This window comes from Brassica oleracea, chromosome C7, assembly GCF_000695525.1.
Source record: "Brassica oleracea var. oleracea cultivar TO1000 chromosome C7, BOL, whole genome shotgun sequence".
Classification (NCBI taxonomy): Eukaryota; Viridiplantae; Streptophyta; class Magnoliopsida; order Brassicales; family Brassicaceae; genus Brassica; species Brassica oleracea.
Window position 1 is genome coordinate 7,082,808 of NC_027754.1, and position 11,036 is coordinate 7,093,843.

Genomic DNA, 11,036 nt, shown 5'->3' on the forward strand with positions numbered 1-11,036 from the left:
AGGTCTGGTCTTTTTCGTTTTTGTTCTGCGGCGTAACACACCTGTGATACTCTTCGGTTTCCCCATATTACCTCGACTCCGTTAGGGGTTGTAAACTTGAGCCAAAGATGGTACGTTGATGGGATGGCATGCATGGTGTTCAACCATGGCGTTCCCATGATAACGTTGTAAGATGCGGGACGGCAACGACTAGAAAATCTGTGACTCTTGTCACGTTTCCGGCTTTGACTGCGAGATTAATCGACCCGTAGGCCATGGTCGTTTCTCCCGAAAGTCCCAGTAGTTGGCTAGGGTATTTCACGATTTCGGATGGATCGATCCCCATTTTCTCGAGAGTATCTTTGAAGATGATATCGGCCGAACTTCCGGTGTCGATTAGCACCCTAGCGACGTCGATATCTCGGATCGTCAGTTCGATAACAAGGAGATCGTTTCGAGGTTTGGCTCGATCGACCGTTGCTCCTCCCTTGAACGAGATGACGTTCGCGCACGTTGAGTCTTGCATATCGTTCCTTATCGTTGAGTGGCTTTTGCGGGTTAGATTGATCTGTACCTCCCCTCCTTCTAGCGCCACACAGTGGGAACCAAAATTCGCACTGTCGATTTCCGTTTAAATAAGGAAACTAGGAAAACCTTAATTTCCCAGAGGTCCCGGATATCTGCTAATACCTCACGCCAAGCAATCAGAACACGAAATGAGAACAGTAATGAAATAAGAAATCAAAAAAGAGAGCAAGATAGTTCTTATTCCGAATCTGCGTTTGAGCATTTACAACAAGGTAAGTGCCTGGGCTACGAGAGCTGTCGGCGAGATTCCTAGTTCTAAACCCTAAGACGGCAATAACCTAGTTGAGTCGCAGCTCAAATAATAAAAACGGAAATATGCCTAAATCGCTCTAAGTGCTAAGTTTTCTCTGAAAAAGTCCTCCTCACGCCTCTCGCCTAGGATTCCTTATATACTGGCTCCTAGGTCGGTTTACGCTTTTCCTCTTCTGCCCTAAAGCCGCCATAGCATAAAAATGGAGATATTCTATTTTGTCCGATCTTAGTAATCGGTCTTCGGGAGATAGCATCAAAAGGTAGACGAGAATGCATGGACTAATGTCGTATCGACGTTTCGGAAGAGCTCGGTCGCTGCGTAGCGATCGAGCGGAACGGACGCTCGGTCCCTACGTAGCGACCGAGCTTCGGCTTGGACTCGGTCGCTACGTAGCGACCGAGCGGAACACGCATTAGGTCGCTGCGTAGCGACCCTTTTCGAGCTCTTGTCCGATGTCTCGTGTTTCCTCCGCAAAGATTTTCGGAAGGAAGAATCTATTTTGAAAAAGTATTTTTCGAAGAAGGTTTTTCGTTTTCTTCTTCGGACGTTTTGAATGTTAACTTTGTCGTAACCGTTTTTGACCCCAACAATGGCCTCAAGGGCCGTAAGATGCAACTTCAAAGCAACCAACAAAGAAAGCGAGTATGAGGCTCTAATAGCAGGTCTAACCCTCGCCCACCAAATGAGGGCAGAGAAGATCCAGGTCTTCGGCGACTCCCAGCTGATAATCAACCAGGTACAGTGAGAGTACCAAGCAAAAGATGACAACATGATCCAGTATCTGGCGGTCGCCCAAAAACTAATCAAGAAGTTCAAGAGCTGCAAGCTCACTCAAATCCCCCGGGAACAAAACTCGCAGGCCGATGCGTTGGCTAATTTGGGTCCGCCCTAGAAATGAATAGCCAGATGAGTATACCCCTGCTTGTGCTTCAATGGCCAGCCACCCTCGAGGAACATCCGTCAGAGGAGGTCTCCGCCGTCGAAGAAGGCGAAACATGGATGACCCCCCTTGTCCAGTACCTGGAAGCCGACATCCTCCCGGAAGATCGCAACGAGGCCAGGAAAATCAAGAAGCAAGCCGCAAGGTATTATATCTCCCAGGAGAAGTTGTACTGAAGATCTTTCTCTGGCCCGTATCTGAGGTGTGTCACATCCCGAGAAGCCGCTAGAATCCTTGTAGAACTACATGAAGGAGATGGTGGATCCCACTCTAGCGGGAGAAGCCTGGTGCTCAGAGCCAGAAGGGCGAGTTACTACTGGCCCATGATGGCCGCCGACGCCAACAGACAAGCAAAGCACTGCGACCAGTGCCAGAGGCACACTCCAGTATCCAAGCTTCCCTCGGAGAATCTCAAGTCCATAAGCTCATTGTGGCCCTTCAGGAAGTGGGGCATGGACATAGTAGCGAAATTCCCTATAGCGCCGGGGCAGAAGGTCTTCCTTCTAATAGTCACTGACTACTTCTCCAAGTGGGTCGAAGCATAAGTGCTCAGTCGCATAACAGATCTCCAGATCCGCAAATTCCTATGGACCAACGTGATAGCTCGCTTCGGGGTCTCCCACGAAATCGTCACCGACAATGGACCCCAGTTCACGAGCCACAACTTCCAGGAGCTCTGCAAGGACTGGGGCATAAAGTTCACTTTCGCCACACCCCGACACCCCAGTCTAACGGGCAAGCCGAGTCCACAAACAAAACCCACGAACAAAACAGGTGGTCAACATGCTTAAAAAGCGACTGGAGGGCTCTCACGGGAAATGGGCGGAAGAACTACACGGAGTTCTCTGGGCCTACCGGACCACTCCCAAAACAGCAACAAGGGAAACTCCCTTCTCGCTGCTCTACGACTCTGAGGCCATTGTACCTACAGAGATGCACGTAAGAACAACTGTCTCCGGATACACCTCCCAGGAGGAGAACAATGAGCTGATGGCGCTAAGCCTTAACCTACTCGACGAAAAAAGAGAGGCCGCTGGGCTAAGAAACTGGTCCTACCGGCAAGACGTCGCCAGGACGTACAACAAGAAAGTCAGAACCAGGACCTTCCAGCAAGTGGATTGGGTTCTTCGACGAGCTGAAAAAACAACGGGGAAACTCACCCCGGGTGGGAAGGACCCTATAAGGGCATCGGGGTGCGGAGAGCATGCGCCTACAGGCTGCAATGTAGCAAAGTTTAAATACAACCCAACAGTTGGAACGCCCTGCACCTCAAAGCCTATCATTTTTAATACGGTCCCCGGACCATGATTTCTGTACTACTATATACTATTTAATCATTATGATCTCATACCTCTATGTATGCTAAACGTCTCTGGACAAAGCTTATTAAAAAATAGTTCCGACTATAAAGGAAGAAGGGAAATCATTATACTTAAAGGGGCATACGAGCTGGATCAGGTCTCCAGACACCTCCGATCCGGGCCAACCCTTGCAAAAGTGGCACGACCTCCGGGCACGCCCACAAAAAAAAATCAAAACGGGTATGAGACATAAAGCAAGAATGGGTATGCGCAAGCCTGAGTATGCTGTCAAAACTACCTACCTGTGCAGCCTAAGGCGCATCGGGTTCCCTAGAGTACCAATGTGAAGAATACATGTATTAAAACGCTACGAGCTACACAATACATGGAACACATGGTATATATTCATTGCAAAAGTACTGTGAAATACATGGAGCAATCTAAACCCTGCTTCTCCAGACGTGGAAAGCAGCGAAGTCTGGCACTTAGGTCATAACACCCACACCAGCACCCTCTAAGCCTGTTAGTGACTTCCTGCAGAAGTAGAATACAACATAGGAACTCGATAGTGGCCAGCTTCTGAGCGGCAGAATGTGAAATCCAAACAGGTACCGGTAGTAGCCTTGCCTAGAGAGGCAGAGTACGGTCCCTGCGAAAAACAAAATATTCCGGGTTCCCAAGGAACCCCGGGCCCTTATGCAAGAGGAAACCGAAGGTTCCCCACATGATTTCAGGTCCTATGTATAAAATCTAAGGAACAACTTTAGGGTTCCCCTATAGCCTCCGGGTTCCAATCAAGGATCTCAGGGTCTAAGGAAGAACCTCCGGGTACCTATGTGGCCTCAGGGTTCCAAAGATAAAAAAGAAGCTAGAACCCATGTGCGGTCTAAGGCGCATCAGGGTCATTACAACTTCAAAGAACCTCCGGGTTCCAGATCTCCGGGTCTAAGGAAGAAACCTTCGGGTTCCTATACAGCCTCAAAGGCTTAATTCATGAAGAAGGATAGAACCCCTGTGCAGCCTAGGGCGCATTGGGGTCATTACATCCCTAAAGAACCTCAGGGTTCCCATACGACCTCATGGTCCAAATACGCCATGGTCCTGATATGATCTCCGAATCTAAAGGAACACCCCGTGCTCTTACACGACCTCAGGGTCCAATCTCGAAAACCTCCGGGTTCCGACCAGATCCCCGGATCTATCATAGAATCTCCGGATTCCTACACTGCCTTCGGGCTCCAGTCTCGGTCCCAGGATCTAGAGAAAGGACCTTTTGGTCCCGAATAAGACCTCATGGTCTAGGGGAACCTTCGGGTCTCCAATAACGATCTCAGGATCCAAGGAGAACCTCCGAGCTCCTCTGCAACCTCCGGGTCTCCAATAACGATCTCAGGATCCAAGGAGAACCTCCGGGCTCCTCTGCGACCTTCGGGTCTCCAAATGGCCCCCGGGTCCTCACGAAACCTCCGGGTTACAAGATCAATCTCCAGACTCCAAAGAATTCACATTGTAGCTCGAAACCTCCGGGTTAACGGTTCATCTCCCCGGATCCTATTGTTCAATCTACGAAAAGAGAGGGACCATAGACTACAAAATCCCACTTCGATCGACAAACAGGCGGAAGAATACCCTCTTAAAAAAGAAACCTGCAAAACACTACAATCAGGAGCATGCGAAGCAATAGCAAGGAGTAAATAAAGGGGAAAAACCATGAAGCATCATTATTCATAAAATCAAGGGGGGCTATAAAGAGCCTTTATTCAAAAGAAAGCAACAAAAACTTGAGACTCAAAAGATAAAGAAAAGAATCATTCAGAAAGAAGGCCCCTCCGAGAATCGCGACCCCACAACAGATCTCGGGGTTGCAGCCTGGGAAAAGCTCCTTGATTGATTGTTGAGTCCTCCGGACAGGAACATATGACGCTGATACTCTTCTCCGAGATTCCAATGTTCCACGCGCCTCTCCAACCATTCCTTCATAAGCTACCTTCTAGCCGAGGTTTTCACTTGCTGAACTAGTAGGTCCCGACGAGCCATCATGTCCTGCACTTGGCTACGAAGAAGGAACACCTCGCCAGTCAATCTCCGGTGAGCATCCACCAAAAGGTCATGGTTAGGCATAATCTCGGTACTTGTTGATGAGATGGAAGACATACCATTAGCCGATAAAGCAGCCCTCGCTAGTCTTGGCGGAGGAGTATAAGAAAGACGCCCCTTCCGCGCTTTAGCCTTCGGATACTTGTCATAGAAAACCGATACCGGGAGCCTCGCCACGTTCCCTGGAAAAAGTATGGTGAAAAATGAACAAGACAAAGTCTTACCGGATAGAAAGGGAAGGCTTACCCTAAACACGACTATGACGCAAGGATTCCCTGCTCACCAGAAAGGTCACCTAGCAGAATCATCGAGGAATTCCCATTATAAGCTTCACTACTGCTTCCCCAGCAAAGGAAACCGGCTGGAACACAGACAAAGCAAGAATTAAAACATCAAAATCGGGCTCCCAAAGGGATGGCAAAATTCAAAACTCATAAGGAAAACTTACCAACGGTACGCCAAGACGTATGATAACCCACCAGTTCCTAGATCTTCACGAACACGTACCGGCTGTTCCAACCATCCCCGAAGGGGTGATTACCCCTGACACCCCTCGAAGGTTCCTCGACCAGAGGGGCGCCATCACGGGATCGAAGGTGATAGAACCCCTCTTTGCTCGCCAAAGGAGTAAAAAGTAATAAGAGTATAAAATCTCATGCACCCCGACAGAAAGTCCATGGAGTTCTCCAAGTACTTGGATGGCCATTAAAGTCCTCTAGGTCAAAGGAGTAAGTTTTGAAGGACAGAAACCGAAGAAAGATGACACTTCGCCTATGAGAGAAGGGATAACGCCCCGGAAGCCTGCCTCTAGATATGCCTCATAGACAGCCACCTCACCCGCTCCCCCATCCGGAGCGTGTTCGAACTTAGTCGGACTCCTCATCCCCACTGAAGGATGAATCGCGTACTTCCTCCTCTCTAGATATGCCTCATAGACAGCCACCTCACCCGCTCCCCCATCCGGAGCGTGTTCGAACTTAGTCGGACTCCTCATCCCCACTGAAGGATGAATCGCGTACTTCCTCCTCATGTTAGCCAGGTCCCCCTCTCGGATCCCAGAATGGGGACCGTCGTCGAAGAAACAAGAACGGAGCCTTCTCAGGGGCGCCATCGGAACCGCTTCACTATCAGCCTCTGGAACGTCTCCCCAAGAGGGAACAGGGGATGAGAAAGGATCGGTAAAAAGATGACGCGGCCTAGGACGACCACCCACAAGTGAGGACGGAAACGAGAGCAGCTCGGGATTCATCTTTCTCAACTAGGAATCAGCGCTAGAGTTGGATTGAGGCCAGCTAGAAGATATCGCGAGTCCTTATATACATCTGGATCATTCCATTTTTGCGGGATTAGAAAAGGAAGTAAGGATATTTGGAAATTTCCTGAAGAATCTCTGACATAAAGGATAAACGGCGAAAAGGAAATCTGATCCTCGCAGAAAAAAGTGAAATCCCTCCTATAAAAAGGAAAATTTCGAAAATGCACACTCTTGAAGAGTAAGAAGAGCATCGAGTATCATCAACCGAACGGGCACGTGCCTCCTGGTCTATCCCCTCACATCAATGCACAAGCTCCTCCTCAGGAAACATCAGAGCTTGGAAACATCAGAGCTTGGAAACATCAGAGCTTCAGGCTCCACCATCTCCTAAGCGCCATAAAAAACCCAGCGCTTCTGCATCTTCGGTAAGAAGTTAGCGGTTCTATAGCGCCATACCCCGGTCTGGAATAAGGGAACTGGTCCTCCCTCGGGTTCAGAGTTTGGCTCCGGCCTGAGTGGAACCTGGGATCGCAGGATTACTGGAGCGATGTCCTCCCTAAGGGAAGCTGCTGAGAATGAGCAACTCTGGTTGGCTTGAGTGCACAGGTTATTCTCCGAGTTCGATGACGAAATCGAGCAATAAGGGGAAAATTGTTGGGGAAAAATACTCAGGTATTGAATTCCTCCAGGCCCCAGGCAGGACACCGACCTCTAGGTCCCCGCTAAGAGGAACCCCATGTCCCCGCTACGGAGTTCTACGGGTCCAGTCCCTGGGACCGCCCCCCTTCCCCCAGGAAAAGGAAAACTTCCGATAAGGAGAACCTTCCATATTTCCGAATATGGAAGAGTTTAACCTACTCCAACCGACTAAGGCCCGCCTTGAGAAGACTATATAAAGGGAACCTAAACCCTAAAACAAGGGATTGACACTTCGAGACTTAGAGATTAGAGCCATGCGGCTAGAACTAGGGTTCTTACTCAAAACTATTGTAGTTCCGGCTTGTTCTATCTAATAAAACATCTCTTCAAGTTTATTTCTCTCAAATACTCTATACGAAATCTGTACAATAACCAGCCTTGTCCATCGTTCCGTGGTACTCACAAAGATCCTACACAAAAATCCCCTAACAGCAGTTACCATCAGGATCTCTCTCATCCTGGAGCGACATTAAGAATGCATTCTTATGCAACTTCTTTGATGAGGCGCGTGCTGAAGAATTGAGGAGCAAGATTGCTACATTCACTCAGGGGCCTGTAGAATCATTCAAAAGCTCCTGGATCAGATTCAAGTCTTGTTAGAGAGACTGTCCACACCATGGATTCAATGAAGTACAACTGCTCAGTACTTTCTACAGAGGCATCGCGGTGCAGTATCATATGGCTCTTGATCCTTCCAGCAATGGGAACTTCAACACCAGAAATCCAGAGGAGGCAGTGAAAGTTATTGAGAACTTAGCATCCAGCAGCAGCACCAAGAACACTGAGTTTGAGAGGAAGAGATCTGCAGCCATTCTTGGGAATGATCAGATGAATGAAGTGAAGGCAAAACTAGACAGTGTTCACAAGCTTCTCAGGAAGCAGGTTTGCTTGGTTGAGGATGCAGAGGCTGTAGACACAGAGAGTAGAGAAGAAGATGTGAACTTCATTGGTGGAACTAGATTCCAAGGATCTGGAAACAAGGGTGGAAACAGAAATTCCTATGGAAATAGGGGTAATTTCAACCAAAGTTCACAGCACCAGAAACCCTACATCAACAACTAGAGCAGCAGCAACAAGGGTTATGGAAACTCTTACTACCATAAGCCACCACCACCTATTCAAGAGAGCAAGATTGAAGAGATGCTTGATAGCGTTCTTGAGGGACAGCACCGCATGACGGTTGACTTTAATGGGAAGATTGACTCTGTCTACACCAACCTGAACACAAAGTTTGAGACTTTGAGCACCCATGTGAAGAAGCTGGAGATGCAGGTTGTCCAGATAGGAGAAGCTGTTCAGAGGCAATAAGCCTTAACAAGAGGGGTAGGGGATGATGTGAAGAAGCACCACGTGAATGCCATCATAGATGATGATTTCTGGCAAGTGGTGAAGCAGGAGAAGCTGCAAGAAGGAGATTTTGAAGTAGAAAGCTTGATGAGTTTTGGCAGATCGCATTGGTGTCAATCGACGCCGAACATCGAACATCGAACAACGGACTTCAATCAAAATCGATCGACAGGCTCTCCAGAGCATCGATCAACAACACCTACGGAGTCAACCGCATCTTGCAATGCTGTGAGAATTATGACTAACGAGGAGTTCACAGCAAAACACCCACATCCGCCCATCCCTGTTTACGTCAAGATCGATCGACATTCTGACCCCGTCATCGATCGACATAAAGAGGCCGCCATCGATCGACAACCTCCTGCACACATCGATTGACGAGCACCTCTTACATACCGAGTGCAGATGCCAAAGATAGACGTTGCACGTCTCAATGCACTCAGGCCACAACCCAAACCTTCAGATAACCCACCAGAGGCCATCAGGACACCTTCAGATGATGCAGCAGATCCGATGGAAATTGATAGGGTTCCTATGGGAAGAACCCTGAGGAAATAAAGGAAAAAGTGGCAAAACATCTAAAGAGGGGGGCTAATGAAAAGGAAAGGGAAAGTTTCCAAAAGAAAGTCTTCAGGATTCCTCTAGAAAAGCCATTCGAGGAGGCTTATTTTACCAACAGATTGTGGATGTTCTTCAGAGAAACCAGAGAGACCGAAGAGGACATTAGAAAAATGTTCTGTGAAGCTAGAGAAAAGATGAAGAAGAGGATTACACTGAAGAAGAAGAGTGCTCCTGGGCAATTTGCAATACCATGTACGGTGAAGGGTATTGAGTTCCCACATGCTCTGTGCGACACAAGAGCATCGGTCAGCATCCTACCTAGGGTTATGGCAGACCATCTGGGTCTGCAGGTGGAGCCTTCCAAGGAATCATTCACTTTTGTGGACTGTTCTCAGAGGAGCTCAGGAGGAGTTTTGAGAGACCTAGAGGTGCAGATTGGTAGTGCCCTAGTTTCGGTTGATTTCCATGTCTTGGATATCAAGCTAAACTGGAACTCTTCTCTACTACTTGGGAGAGCTTTCTTGTCGATGGTAGGAGCAGTGTGCAACTTGCAAACCAACCAGTTGTGCCTAATACTCATAAATCCTCATGTACACTACAACCCTATCCCAGTCAAGAAGCCACATACGTCCTCCAGAAGAATTAATGATCCATGACTCATCGCAGCATACCACTGTAGAGCTGAGTACAAGACAGAATATTCCGCGTCGATCGAAACTCACACTGCAACATCGAACGACAGTGCCCATCAGAAATCGACCGACACACCCAAAGAAGAATCGGTCGACAGTAGTCTAAACGATTGGGAGAACGACTGCTACAACCCCACTATGGCAGCACACACCAGACACACCATGCATACGGAGGAGTATGATGAAGATTATGAGGAGGAACAAGATATAGAGTACAAAGCCATTCTTGATGAGGAAGATATACTTTTCCACCATTCCTCTTGGAAAAGGAATGCGCCGTCGATCGACAGAACAGTCTCAACATCGATCGACACTCATCCTCATCAAACAAGCCGAAAACGAGCATCGACCGATATTGCCTACTTTCCATCGATCGACACTGGAGTCAACCGTATACGAGAAGGAGACTACTCGTTTGGCAGTTGGGCAGATGATCACCATCACGAAAGCTATTCAGTAGAAACAGCAATTCATGAGCCAGCAACAGATGAAATGCATGAGGTTTTCACACATGAGGAACTTCTTAACATGCAAAGACGTGATGAAGCAGAGTGACGTGCAGCGATCGCCAGGGAAATACAAGAATCGATCGACAGAGCCAACCGCCCGTCGATCGACAACAACCCTCCATCATCGATTGACATCCGTCCGAAACCATCATCCATTGTAAGCAAAAACCCTAATTATGATAACCAGTATCTAACACATGATGAATTTGGTATTTTAAGGGATCCAGATGGCTACGCAAGAGCAATAGAAGGCCATGCACTACAAGTATCCACAGAGGACATTGCAGACACTCTTCTGATGGCTAATGGAGCAGCTAATCTCTTCATGCAACAACGCACCGTCCCAGCACATCAACAAAGGGTTACAAAAGATTTCTATGACACAACTGGATTACTGGGGAAAAATATTCCATGAAGAGATTACTCCAGCTTCCGTCTTCCAGGTACCTGCCCCCAGGTTCCGGGTTCCTGCCTCTGGGTCCCGGGTCCCTGCCCCCAGGTTCGGGTTCCTGCCCCCAGGTTCAGGTTCCTGCCCCCAGGTTCGGGTTCATGCCCCCAGGTTCGGGTTCCTGCCCCCGGTCACGGGTCCCTGTCCCCGAGTCTGGGACCTTTCTCCGTCTTCCAGGCCAAGTGATTTCTCCTACCTTAAGATAAATGGAAATCTTCCATTTATCAGGTAACCAGCTTAGAGAAGAATGAATCTTCCTAAATCTAAGAGAAAGAGGAAGTATTCAAATATGATAAGCCGCCCTTGAGAAGAATAGAAATATTCTATTATCTAAGGATATATGGAATATTTCCAAACCCTAAGAGAA

The 11,036-nt window shown here is 48.2% G+C and overlaps 1 pseudogene; it reads right to left on the bottom strand.

The window, feature by feature from the left end:
* Positions 1-427, bottom strand: part of LOC106302472 — a 16,144-nt pseudogene extending 15,717 nt beyond the window's left edge.
* Between the last annotated feature and the right edge of the window lie 10,609 nt (positions 428-11,036).